At 37.9% G+C, this 14225-nt stretch overlaps 1 long non-coding RNA gene across 1 annotated transcript in view; it reads right to left on the bottom strand.

Annotated features, from left to right (window-relative positions):
* The window catches only part of LOC134677944 (uncharacterized), a 48178-nt gene extending 39458 nt beyond the window's left edge, over positions 1-8720 (bottom strand). The window contains exon 1 of the long non-coding RNA XR_010100133.1: positions 8332-8720. This is a non-coding gene — a long non-coding RNA (uncharacterized LOC134677944). The remainder of the gene's footprint in view (positions 1-8331) is intronic.
* Positions 8721-14225: the final 5505 nt, after the last annotated feature.

Below are 14225 nucleotides of genomic sequence, written 5' to 3'. Positions count from 1 at the left end.
ACACCACAGATGTTATCGGTGCATTCCGACACAATAACGACGCGCCCACGCGGATTCGCGACCAAAAAGCACCTAATTATACGCGGGAAAACGTAGTGATTAATATTCTCTTTGCGCGGGAAGTTGGAAATACAAAATGGCTGACTGTTTTTCACGCACGTTTTTCAGGTGGGTGGCGCAGAAATGGAAACTGACCTATGTTCATGAGGCAGAGCTATTATCACAACTGTTATAGGCATAGATTAGTTGTTATATATAAATGGTATGTATAAATTAGGCCAAGCAATAAGAGGTTATAGAGGGAAATGCTAGGAACACAATTTTTGACTACGTAACTTTGTTTGGACTAGTTAGGAGGTGAACATATCAAAAGTCCCCGGCCGTAGCCCCGGTGCTGGGGGGTAGAGCGGGGAAAGAAGGTCTCATTTTTCGGTTTTTCACTTATATCTTGGAAATTTTGCGTCTTAGCGACATGACTACTAAGACAAACCAAAAGCTGATAAAATTTGTTACAAGTTTTATTCAGTCAAGTTTTTCGATATCTTGAATAGTTTTTAAAATATCCGCTCTTGAAAGTTTATTTAGGGCTTTCAATTTTATCTTGATATCTACATTAGTGACGCTGCTAGACCGTGTTTGGTATCATTTTCGTATAAATCGGGGGTGCTGAATTCAGTTTTGGTATCACATTGACACCATTCCTAAGAAAAAACATATAAACTTTAAACAAATACCTTTTTTTTTAAATTCCTCTTCACGCTTAAACCGCTCAACCGATTTAATTGAAATTTGGTATACAGATATTTCGAGTCCCAAGACAGGACATAAGATACTTTTTATCTCAATAATCATCCTTTAAAGTTGTGAAATGGAGTATGGGGGGAATTCAACTTCGTCGACGAAACTGAATTCCTGAGGTTAATACTGCTCAAGGTAAGGTTTGAAGTCATGTTTGGTATCACTTTCATCTAAATCACAGATGTATTCCGTCCTAAATTTCATCTAAACCGGTTCAGCGGTTATTGACTCCCCATACAAACTTCCACCCCACTTTTCACACCCTCAAAAGATGCTTTTGGTTATAAAAACTATCCTATGTCGTGTGTTGAGATTTAAACTATTTCTATACCAAATTTCAACGAAATTAGTTCAGCGGTTTAAGCGTGAAGAGGGATTTAAAAAAATATTTATTTTTAAATTTTGGTTTTACTTCGGAATGGTGTCAATGTGATACCATAAATGAATTCAGCACCCCCGATTTATACGAAAATGATACCAAACATGGCCTAACAGCTTCACTGACGTAGATATCAAGATAAAATTAAAATCCCTAAATAAACTTTCAAGAGCGGGTATCTCAAAAACTATGCATGATATCGAAAAACTTGACAGGATAAAACTTGTAACTAATTTTATCAGCTTTCGGTTTGTCTTAGTAGTCATGTCGCTAAGACGCAAAGTTTCCAAGATATCAATGAAAAACCAAAAAATTCGACCTTCTTACCCCCCTCTACCCCCCAGCAGCGGGGCTACAGCCGGGGACTTTTGATATGTTCACCTCCTAACTAGTCCACACAAAGTTACGGAGTCAAAAATTGTGTTCCTAGCATTTCCCTCTACAACGTTTTTTGAGCATTCATTTCTTGACCTAAATAGTAGAGCCAATGTAGAGATAAAATCTAATATTACATACCTACCGATAAAACATACGACGCTTCCGTTCTTTTTTTTCTAACGTACTTAGTCGAATTCGGAGAATACTAGGTAAAAGTGGTAAAATGATTGCTATCTATAAAACAAATGAATTATAAATAAAGTGTTAATTATAATGTAAAATATGATTAAGTTTCCGTATATTAAATACATGATGAAATGTTAGATACGCGCCCAATAAATGCTTGAATTGCACACGATTTGAGCGAAAAATAGGTTTCTAAGAGGTATCTATGTATTTAATTTAATTTTAACTGACTATATATATAGTAGACGTGCGCGCCGGTCGAAAAAAATCGGGCGGCGGCGCGCCACGAAAAAACCCACGGCGGCGGCGTAACGCCGGCGGCGTGGGATTTTCAACTTTTCAATATACGTATAATGAGAAACCAAGATTAACCCTTAAATCAACACGGGAAAAATCTCAAAAAAACTGTGTTACATCGTTTTTTTGGTTTATTGTAGAAATATCATGAAAAAAACATATGTCAGTATGTTGGACGTTGCCAGGATCGGTGTAAATAAAGAGATACGCGGCGTAATGAAAAGACGTCCAGTATTTTGGACGTTGCCGAGTATAGACTACCTACTTTATGTGTATAAGTTTTTTTAGTCCAATTCATGTTTTTAAAAATAAATATAGAATAATTGCATTTTTTAATTAGAAATACACTTACTGATAATGTCAACTAATGTAATGAATTGAAGTAAAACCTAATATTTTTATATTTTTGGAATAACTTTATAGCTCGTAGGTGGTAAAATTTTACCAGCCATTGACGTCATTTATTTAACATTAAATTAAACAGCGGATTATCCTAGGAAGCTGTAACATCTAAGCAATGGTTTTTACATTAATGCATGCACTTTTATCAAAATTTTCCTAACAAATTTATCAAATGAAATCGGGTATGTCTCTTGATGAAAACAAATCCACACACAAACAGGAAACAAACACACACACACACCACATCCACATACGCGTATTCGGGAAACGAGATAATCACAAGATCTAGAGACGATATAGAGATCAAGTAGATTTACATTAGATATCGACTAGATGTGACTTGGATATCTAAGTCATAACTTGTCGAAATCGTTCAAGAGGACCTCCAGAATCGCGGAAAACGTCAAATTTGACATATCTATCTTACAAATATCTTTAAATTATCCATATCGTAACTTGTTGAGATCTAGTAGACATCTAATTCATTTCCCGAATCGAGCCGACAGGGAAAAAATCCATAAAAATATTTTTTTTTATCTATTTGGTTCATTACATAATACGGCTAGTACAGACTTTTTTAAATGTTTTGAAACACCTAACATACCAGAAAATTTAATAATTTTACTCTTCCCATACTTGGCAACGTCTAACATATTGAACTTAGCAAAAGTGCCGTGTTGTCGATTACAACGGGCAAAATACTGGAAATTACACTTTTAAAACTTGTTTTACCCATAAACAAAAAACATTTTTATGTAAATCATATTGCCACGTAATAAACAGACCAGTTAGTAACCTATTAGACGTTTTATTTTTACACTGCTTAATACTGTCATAAAAAAAAATTAAATATGGTTAAAATGTCAGTCTGTCGGATGCTTCCTTGCAAGTTCTGCGTTCTGTAGGACTTTGACAAAAAGATTATGTTCACACTGGTTCCCAATAACTATTTTCTTACAAACTCATACTTAATGTGATGTGTAATGATGTCCATTATAGTGGACGTTATCGATTTAAGGGTTAAAATAAATCAAGCAATGAATGTAAAAAAAAAAAACGGAACAGTCGGAACGCTAAAGCTAGGCACGTCGCACGCGCTTTATGTCCATTGATTTTAAATTTGTACTCTTGCGGGCTTTGTCTCGGCGCGAATTTTAAACTACCGGCGGCGGCGGCGGCGCGCTGACTCCTTATGGCGGCGGCGCGCCGCGGCGGCGCGCACGTCTAATATATAGTAACAGCACCAGTCATGGGACATTTAAGAGGGAATTTGGAGTATTTGTGATATTTCCCTAATACATGTGAATGGTCTACCGCTTAGCGTATTGAAAGATGAAAGTCCTACCCGTCTTTCATGTTTCAGGCGTGTTGTATCAAAGATACTGCAATGAGTTTCCACATACTTAACAAATTAAAACTATGCTATTTTTCTCCAGTCATGGACACCAAAGCTCCAGTAATGGGCCCCCCAGTAATGGACACTACTCTATCAGTATAAAATATTGAAATAGGTCATCAGATCTGGTCCATGTTATCATAATATTGCATTATCATCCGATTTGCATATTTAATTACGAATACAAAATTTCAACTCAATCGGAAAACGGGAAAGTGGCTCAAACTCGGCTACCAAGATTTGACCCACACTAAAAAACGATATTAATTTATCCGAAGTCCGAGCATACCTCCTGGTTGACATATTTCGTAACTACATTTTACTTCTGTATTGTTTAAACATGAAATGATGGCATGGCAAGCATCATTATGTAAATTTCCCATTATAGGAGGTATGCAGTTTTACAGCTCCTATAATGGGATTGGGCCAAATACCACTATTTTTTTACATCTGTGGACTCACAACATAGTATGTTGTATACCTTATCTCATGGTAAATGCAATTAACAAAACACATTTTAGTTTTCATCAAGTATTAATTAATTAAAATTTAATAAATTAACTCACCTCTCTTAGCGAAGTTGTTAAGAATTCGTAGTGGTATTTTTTTTCAGTGACACGACAACTTTTGGGTTGACGCCAATTTCTTAAAAAACAACCAAATTTAATAAAAATTCAAACTGAAACAGCTCTAGAACTCTTATTTATGATAATATACAGGCAGTGTTTATAAACTACTTTTAGACACTTATTTTACAGGATTTGTGGTGTTTTGTCCCATTACTGGTTCCACGCCCATCATAGGGTACACTACTATATCTATCTAACAGCCAACTAAAAAAAATTAAATTTAATCTGTTTATTTCATAAAAAAACATGCATATTTACAAACTTTTATGCTGGTCAAGCAGATCTTGTCAGTAGAAAAAGGCGGCAAATTTGAAAAATGTAGGCGCGAAGGGATGTCGTCCCATAGAAAATTTGAATTTCGCGCCTTTTTTTACTGACAAGATTTGCTTGAACAGCTATAACTAATATATACTAATCTTAAATTAAAAAGTTTTTTTGAGTTAAGGAGTCTAGGTAGTCATATACAGGGTGTCCCATAAGTGACACGTCACAGTGACACCGAAGGGAGACCAGGCCAAGAGGACCCAAAGCAACCCAACATAACTATAATTTGGGTCAGTCGATCTACAATACTTTAATTTGGTGTTTTAAACAGAACACATACCTCAAATACCTACCTGATATCAAGGATAAAATCAGATGTATCTATCATAACTTTGTGCTATTTAACGACTTTCTCCGCAAACATAATTATTCAGATCCATCGTAAAACGAAACGCAATAATGGCGGTTATTTCTGAACCAAAGGGACGGCTAGATACGCATCGTCGTATGTTTTTGCCAAAACCCGCGCGTTACATTAATCAGCTTTTTGATGTTTGCGTTGTTTATGTGATGTTTTAAATCTGTGTCTCACTATTAGGACAATGTCCTGAACAGGTTTGCTCATAAATCAAGTTAGTAATTCTACCTAGATTAGATATATCTATATAAATAGGTATAGTCAATTAATAGCATGCCTTTGTTTATTACTAGGCCCATACTTAGTCAATGAAGTTTAAGAAAGGGTGGCGGAGTATAAATCAAAGTTTATATATTTATCACCACACTAGTAAAGGCTCTCTTTATTCCATTAAAAACTGAAGAGAAAGTTGCATTTTATCCATAGTGGCAAATTAATTTGATGCAAACTTTGAGTTGTTTGCTCGTGTTGGCTGGTGGAATTGACTAAGTGATGATTTGGAATGATAAATACCACAAACTACTAAGAAAAAATACTTAGTAACGTTCATTTGTATGTGATATGGTTTGATTTTGTCTGATTTACAGTTAGTGTTTTCCTCGCATTGGTGCGGTAAAAAAATGTGTTTCACTCTGTGGTAAAATTTGTTAAACCGTCGTGCCAAAATTTCGAACCACTCGCTGCGCTCTTGATTTAATTTTGGAGTCTTTCGTTTGCTCAGATATGAAAGTATCAAGGAGTTAAACAACAACTTTGCCCCCTTGTAAAACAAATAATAATCATACAATACAGCGATAGGGTTACGACTTACGAGACTCGTGATTAAATGTACCTACGGCTATCTAACTAAGTACCTACATGTGCTGTCGAATTTGTAGCACAAAGTCTTATACAATCGATGAATCTTTGATATTAACATATAGGTGGATGTGTGGAGTGACGAGAAAGGATCGGATTAAGAATGAGTATATAAGAGGAAGTTTGAAAGTAGCCCCAGTAACGGAGAAAATGAGGAGTACTAGGTTAGCGTGGTATGGGCATGTAATGCGGTGGGATGAATGCCATATAGGCAAAAGAATGTTAGGAATGAATGTTGATGAACGGAGAGGGTATGGTAGACCCAAAAAACGATGGATGGATTGTGTGAAAGAGGATATGAGAAAGAAAGGAGTGAGTGCTGAGGACACGAAAGACAGAGGAGACTGGAAGAGAAAAACATGTTGTGCCGACCTCACATAACGTGGGATAAGGGCAGGGGAAAGAAAAGAAGGTATTGTCGGTACCTAAGTATAATAAAATCAATTTTTTTTGTTCCTTTTTATTTAATTTCTACTATTTTATGTCGCATTATACTTGCAGCTTTCACTATATGTGACATTATCTATGAAAAGGGACCTAATTGTCGATGGTGCTTACGCCATTATTAATGATGCTCCGATATACATACAATGCCGGGCGACGCCGTGCGGCGTAAGCGCCATCGACAATAAGGTCCCTTTTCATAGATAATGCCCCATATTGTGAATGTGTTATATGTCACTTTGTTGCATAATAAAGACATATTAAAAGTTTTTAAAGTAATAAAATATTTTGAAATCATAGCAAGAAGTTATTTTTCTCCGCGCTCTTATATTCACAGCAACAGGTGTCTCCACTCAGCTCGGGTTAATACACCAGAATCCGGCCGTGCTCGACATGTTAATGTCCAATAAACTTAGAGGATATAACCAACGGAGACGCCATGTCTATAATTTTCGGTACAAAATAGTCTGCCGGTTTTTGCGGGGGAGGGGTACATCAAATGTATATGTAACGTCAACATAGCCATGTTAGATAAACGTCAGTCCATACATGTGTTTGACATGTGGTTGACCATTGGCCGCCTTTTTTCGACAGAGGGGAACGCCTGTTAATGACCACTCCGTTGGTTATATTCTCTAAGCCAATAAATGACACCTTGCTGTCACCTCTATTGATAAAGTTTCAAGATGACAGGTATATTGGTACTAGGACCGTGTCGACCACCAGTACGTTTACCTTAGTTACTTGATTGTAGTTATTGGACTATTATGTTTTCACCACACCAGCTGGTAAAGGCTCTCTTGATTGTTCAAAAACTGATAGAAAGTTGCATTTTATTCACAATGTGAGGCAAGGTAATCAAATGCAAATTTTGAGTTGTTTTCTTATGTTTGCTGGTAGAATTGACTTTTAAGTGATGATTTTCAATTATAAATATAACGTCAATTTGAATCGATTTCTTTCATTTTGTTTGATATTTTACATTTAGTTAGCAAAGCTCGCAACGCTCAAGATTAGACTTACGAACCATTCAATTTCAATTTTGGAATCTTTCGTTTGTTCGGGTATCAATATTAATTAGCACGCGAGGTTAAACAACAACTTTGCCCCCTTGTAAAACAAATAACTGTTTAACCGAAATAGGTTGTCATTATACTTATGAAAAGTGACCAAGTCCTGCAGAGGCTGAGGCCGGAATCGAACTGACGTCCTCAGCTTACGCGGCTAACGTCTTGACCACTAGACCACCCTAGTATAAATTAGGAGTAAGAGTAAGTATGTATATGACATCTATTTTCAGTTTATTTACTAGCGACCGGCTACAAACGGGTTAACAAATTGTACACCTAACCCTTCCTCAAGAATCACTCTGCTGATAGGTGAAAACCGCATGAAAATCCGTTCAGTAGTTTTTGAGTTTATCGCGAACAAACACGCAGACAGACGAGGCGGGGACTTTGTTTAAAGTGTATAGAGATATCTAGGCAAGGTAAACGTACTGGACTGGTGCTCGACGCGGTCCCAGTACAATGTCATCTTGAAACTTAAAGTCATTGTCAATAGAGGTGACAGCAAGGTGTCATCTATTGGGCATTAGCATGTCGAGCACTGGTACGTTTACCTTACATTTAGAATTACTTTTTATAATGAAAGGGTTTTAAACAATTCCTACAAACAATAATCATCAAATATCGCAAACAATAAGTTACCTACAGCACAACAGTACGTTTGCACACGGCTTTAATATTTATAGTCACGTCGTCGACCTCCGTTTTCGACATTTACAACACATTTCATTGAAGATTGTCAGCGTGACAATATATGTTATCCCCCGGATACAAATATATAAAGTTTATTGAACTTAAAAACAATACTTACTTACCAATATAAAATCATGATCCACAACACAAAACTATATTTAGAAACAACACTGCAGTAACGAAACGCGTTATATTTTTAAATGAATTTTGCAATGGCGCGCGACGCTCCTGCCGGGCCGGCAGCGGACTCAAATCTGAATCGAAAATGTAAAATTACTCCCGGTTATTTTGGCGAACGCCGCCGTGACGGTGGATGATACTAGTTTTTGTACCCGGAATCTTTGTATTTCTGGGTTCGGGTGAATGTTTGGCCCTGATGACTTTGTGATTTGTCTGAGGTAAACTGGGTAAATTAGGTTCGCGTGACTTTCCCTGTCTTCCGCCTTTGCCACTCAGCAGACACGGTTCTTCCGCGATTCCTCATGACTGAGCTGACCACATGAGGTCGTTATTTTTCACCACACCAGCTCGGAAAGGCTTACTCTGCACTTCAAAAACGGATAGCAAAGTTTGCTTTCAGTAATTCACATGTGAGGCAAAGTAATCAAATGGAAATATTTGAGTAGTTTTCTTATGTTTGCTGGTAGAATTTACTTGATGACGAATGATGATTTTGGATGAATCATCCAAAAAATTATCATCCATAAATATTTAGTACTTCTGGCATCCATAAACAGTCATTTGAATTTAATTTGGTTTGATTTTGTTTAATATTTTACATTTAATATTTGCTTCGGGTTGGTGTGGTGAAAAATTTTGTGTTTCACTCGGGGGCAAATTTTGTTTAACCCAACCCTCGTGCTTTGAAACCCTCGCGTCGCGTCGGGTATCAATCACGATCACGAGTGGTTAAACAACAACTTTGCCCCCTTGTAACACAAATAACTATTGTGCACCAAGGTTCTCCATTCCGCACTTTGCCGCCTTCCTAATAATAGCCGCTTGTATAGACCACAAGCAGGCCTTCTTTACAGTGTCCAACCCAGCGGGTTGGTGGACGTCCACTACCCCGTCCTCCATCCAGCATGCCAACCATGATGCGCTTTTCAAAGTTGTCCGGCTCCCGTCTGGCCACGTGTCCAAAGTAGTAAGGATCCGCTGGAGGCAAATGGCTGATAAACAGCACTGGATGGACACAGTATGCACCAGGAGCCTAATGAGAGTTTTATTTTTTATCCAGATTGTTAAAAATTGTAATATGTTCTTTCTCTTTTAATTTTTTTCGATATATAGAGTGACACCTAGATGTACCTACAAGCACTACCAGAATTTGTTGTTTGTGACCGACACAACACAAAGGCTCGGTCTGAAAACCAGCGCTGAGCCACCGGCACAGCACATGCAGCTGAGACTGAGACCTATTGCCTCACAATAATTGTTATACGATCGATTAATTATTAAGTACATAATATGTATTAGTTAGTAAGTCTTTTTTGTGGCAATAACATATTTGAAGTTTGAGTGTAATGTTTTGCCATTTTAGGCATTTTATGTTTGGTCTGCCTTCGATAAAACGTTTTGTCCATTTGGTAGCTTAGGTATATGGCCCAAATTTCGGGATGCATGGCGTGATGTGTCCGACTCCTTGTACATACTTAGTTCGTAGGTTCTGTTGCAAAGGATACTTAGATAATATATGGACAGACTTAACATAATTAACATTGCTGTATTCTTTGTATTTTCACTCCGCCTGTTTGAGTATCTTCGATACCTAAGGATTGTTTGGAACTTCGTAGGTAATCTCGGTATTTTGCATCGTATCATTTAGTGCCTTAGTCTCTCCATACATAGTCTGTGCCCTGATCCAGATTTAGATTTTATTTGTTTGCATTATCATGGTAAAATGCTTCTTATACTAAAAGCACTAAATTCATCTTGGCTGCTTCCTTAACTACGGCTTCCAATCCAACATCCAAGCCCAGGGTCTCACTTCAGACTTTTCCTCCTTCGCTTCTTACGGTCACTCCATTTCTTCTTTCCTTGACATTAGTTATACTCTATCAAGCCATTTCCGTCAGTAGCAAAAAGCGACAAATTCAAAAAACCGGGGCAAGTGCGATTCGCACTCGCGCACGAAGGGTTCCGTACCATAATGCAAAAAAGGCAAAAAAAAACGGTCACCCGTCCAAGTACTGACCCCGCCCGACGTTGCTTAACTTCGGTCAAAAATCACGTTTGTTGTATGGGAGCCCCACTTAAATCTTTATTTTATTCTATTTTTAGTATTTGTTGTTATAGCGGCAACAGAAATACATCATCTGTTAAAATTTCAACTGTCTAGCTATCACGCGCGGTTCGTGAGATACAGCCTGGTGACAGACGGATGGACAGACGGACAGCAGAGTCTTAGTAATAGGGTCCCGTTTTACCCTTTGGGTACGGAACCCTAAAAATGTAGGCGCGAAGGGTAAAATTTGAATTTCGCGCCGTTTGACTATACTATCTTTGAGCTATATATGCGGCCAGAATTTTTTAGGATATTTCGGAGGAATTTCTCTGCTAGAAAAAGAAAGCTTGAATTTTCTCTGCTGAAAGTTTTATTAGACCCCAGTTCCGGGTCAGGTGTTCAAAATTATCGTGTCGCGACTTTATTGTTAAGAGAATAAGAGCGTGTCAATATAACCGCGAAAATCGAAGTTCGCAAATTGCGGGCATTTTTCTCTATCACTCTAATTACGCCTTCATTGGAGTAAAAGAGAAAGATTCCCGCTATTTGCGAATTTCGGTTTTCGCGGTATATAGCCCCTCAGACAGGCGGCCCGTTTCGAACTTTAAGATACGTCAATTAATAGATCTAGAAAGGATATGGATTAGATATCTGTGTCAAATGTGACAGAAACGTCACTTTTGACACTGAGATATCTAATCCACATCGTTTCTAGATCTATTATAATAGACGTAGGTATCTTAAAGTTATAAATCCGGCAGTGTGCCTAATGTACCAACATGTAGGGGTACTAGGGCTACAAATAGTACCAATATACCTACACATACATGTAGTACAGTACGTACTATATGTATATTGGTATGTATATAGTTCATTACGTCCCACCTGCGTGTATTTCTCGGAAGAATCGTTTATTTTCGTTCGATACGCCGCTTGGTTGACGGGTAAACAGTTGAGGAAAATGAGAAGAAAATCACAATAATAATTATTTTTTACACCACGTCTGTGGAGTCTATAGGCTACGGTGACTGCTTACCGTGAGGCGGGCCGTATGCTTGTTTGCCACCTATGTGGTATAAAAAACAAGCATCTGATAAAATTGAGGAAAGCGGACACCGCAGCCTATGCATCTGCAAGCCTGGTGTCACATGCGTGTTGCCCATGCCCTTTCCTACAGCATATTTTACCTCTAACAAAGATAATCCTATCAAAATATAGCCTATAGCTTTATAATCTTTAAATACACACAAGGAATGTGTAAAAACAAAGCTTTTACGTTCTCAGCTGTGTAGTAAGTGGCGCCATCTGTTAACGAGTAGCCAAAGCAATTTTTAGTTTATGCTTTTCGTCACTGGTTGTCGCTACCGCCAAAGAGTATTAACAACATGAAAACCTATAGGGACTGTGCGCGTTGGAGGGTCTGTCATCTTGAATGAATGGAATGGAAAAAAAATGAATGGAAAAACATAGTGTACTTGTACATTGCCAAAGCAAGTGCTACCATCTACCATTCTCGTCGGTACGTTTCCTTGTGCATAGTAGGTTCTGCCATCTTGTGGGCTACATCGGAAGCATAAACGACACATTTACGCCTCGCGACAAAAATCTGACGGCTCCTGCTGCCCCCTATAATTCATGCATGGGGCCTATACAGTAGTGTCCGACCGAAACATGTTTTTTTGCCGAAACCGAAACCGAAGGTTCGGCATTGGCCCCAGTTTCGGCCGAAACCGAAACCGAACCTTTTGTAGACTTGTGAAAATCGTTGAAAATATGTCACAAAATCGCGTTTTTAGAGGAGAGGCCAATTCGTAGAAATTACCTTATTAACGATTTTTGTAGGACCGAAAAGGTTTATACCGGGTTGGACTAAAGCAAAGTGCTGCACTTTGAAATAAATTCATCAGAGTGATGTTATTATGACGCTTATTTTTCATGATGTTATAATAATAATAACTTCTACAATAGTCCCAATGCCTGCTGCGACCGGTTCACGGGTGTCTATTGTTGCGCCTGTGAACGGGTCCCAGCAGGCGTTCTACATGACATTAAAACTCTCCAAAGGGCCTCTACGTGTTGGATCTATATCCCCACGCAAGCCTATCAAAAGACCGGGATTTATAGGCCCGTGAAGTCCAAAAAAGGAGATACAATAATAATAATAATAAAATACTTTATTGCACACTACAAAACAAAAGATACAGAAAAAACATTGGAGTTTAACGGTGTAGGTAACAACAGGCGGACTTATCGCTAAACAGCGATCTCTTCCAGACTTCAGTTATCCTAGAGAATACGCTAAAATTATCATCAGCAAACACCATTTTTGATTTTAGTGAAAAGTGATTCCTACAAAACATGCTTATTTTAGCGTATTCTCTGCGATAACACAAAAAAAAATAGGTGTTATAATGACACAACATTCATCGAAATTTTTACTGTCCTAGATTTTTCCCAATTTTCGAGTCAAATATCTTGGCCATTTTCGATTTTAGAGAAAAGTTTTTCCTACAAAACATGCTTATTATAGCGTTTTGATTGATTTTTTTCTGTCTTTTACGATTTCTATATATTTTGCACTTTTGGTCAAAAAATTTTCAACTTGTACTGCTGACTTTATGACGTCATATAAACTCATTCCACCACTTTATGAAGCGACAATATGCATTTTAATAATCAGTAGACCATGCTGATTCCAACAATACCACTGGTCGGTATAAACTTTTTTTTAGTCCTACGAAAGTTGCTATGCTTCAACTTGGCCACTCCATCACTAGTTTACACATTAAGACTGCGTCCTGCTCGTCCAGTGGCGCCTTGATTAGGGGAATTGTGTTTTATAATAAACCAATTAATTTATGTATATGTACATAAATCAGTATATCAATATTGTTGTCCTACTTGTTCCCCAACTTTTGATCTTTGTCAAATGTTTAGTTTCATAGTACGAAGTACCACTTCGTAAGTTTCGGCCCGGCCGAAAGGTTCGGCCGTTATTTGGCCGAAACCGAAACTACAGCCGAAACATGATTTTTTGACACTACTATACAGAACGTTAAGTGTTCTTTTTTGTGTAATCGACGTAGTCTTGACTTTTATGTGGCTTTCTATCACAGAAAGGTCTTTGTGCTTCAAGTGCAATAAGGACGTTTTCATCTGAAATTCCTATAGAAATTGTGATAAAAAGGGTCCTTATTGCAGATGTAGCATAAACCCTTCTTTGTTGGAAAGCCACATTTTATTATTCTGGGTAGTCCCTCTAGTTTCTACGTTTCGTCTCATAGAAAGAGTATCTAGTTTCCAAAACGCCTTAATTATCCCTGCTTTAACTTTTAAGACACTTCTTCAATATTTAACTTTCTAAGGCCCACTTGCACCATTCCACTAACCCCAGGTTAACGAGTTAAACCTGGAGTTACCATGGTTACCAGTACAATTTGACACTGAGTAAACGGTTTAACCGCATAACCCCGGTTTAGTGGGATGGTGCAAGTGGGCCTAAGCGCCACTTGCATCATTCCACTAACTCGGGGTTAACCGGTTAAACCTGGAGTTACCATGGTTACCCAATTTGACACTGAGTTAATGGTTTAACAGCTTAACTCCAGGTTAATGGCATGGCCCAAGTGGCGCTAAGGGTGGTATTCCACCTGTCCAATTTCTATGTCCAATGTGCCTTGCGTCTCACATTTTGCTTAGTGGGAGAGTGAGACGCACAGACATTGGACCAAGATAGAATACCACATAAAGGGTAGGTCAGATTAAAATGAAAATATTAGACGAAAAACA

This window comes from Cydia fagiglandana, chromosome 27 (genome assembly GCF_963556715.1).
Source record: "Cydia fagiglandana chromosome 27, ilCydFagi1.1, whole genome shotgun sequence".
In the NCBI taxonomy this organism is placed as follows: domain Eukaryota; kingdom Metazoa; phylum Arthropoda; class Insecta; order Lepidoptera; family Tortricidae; genus Cydia; species Cydia fagiglandana.
This window is presented reverse-complemented; position numbering and strand designations above follow the sequence as displayed.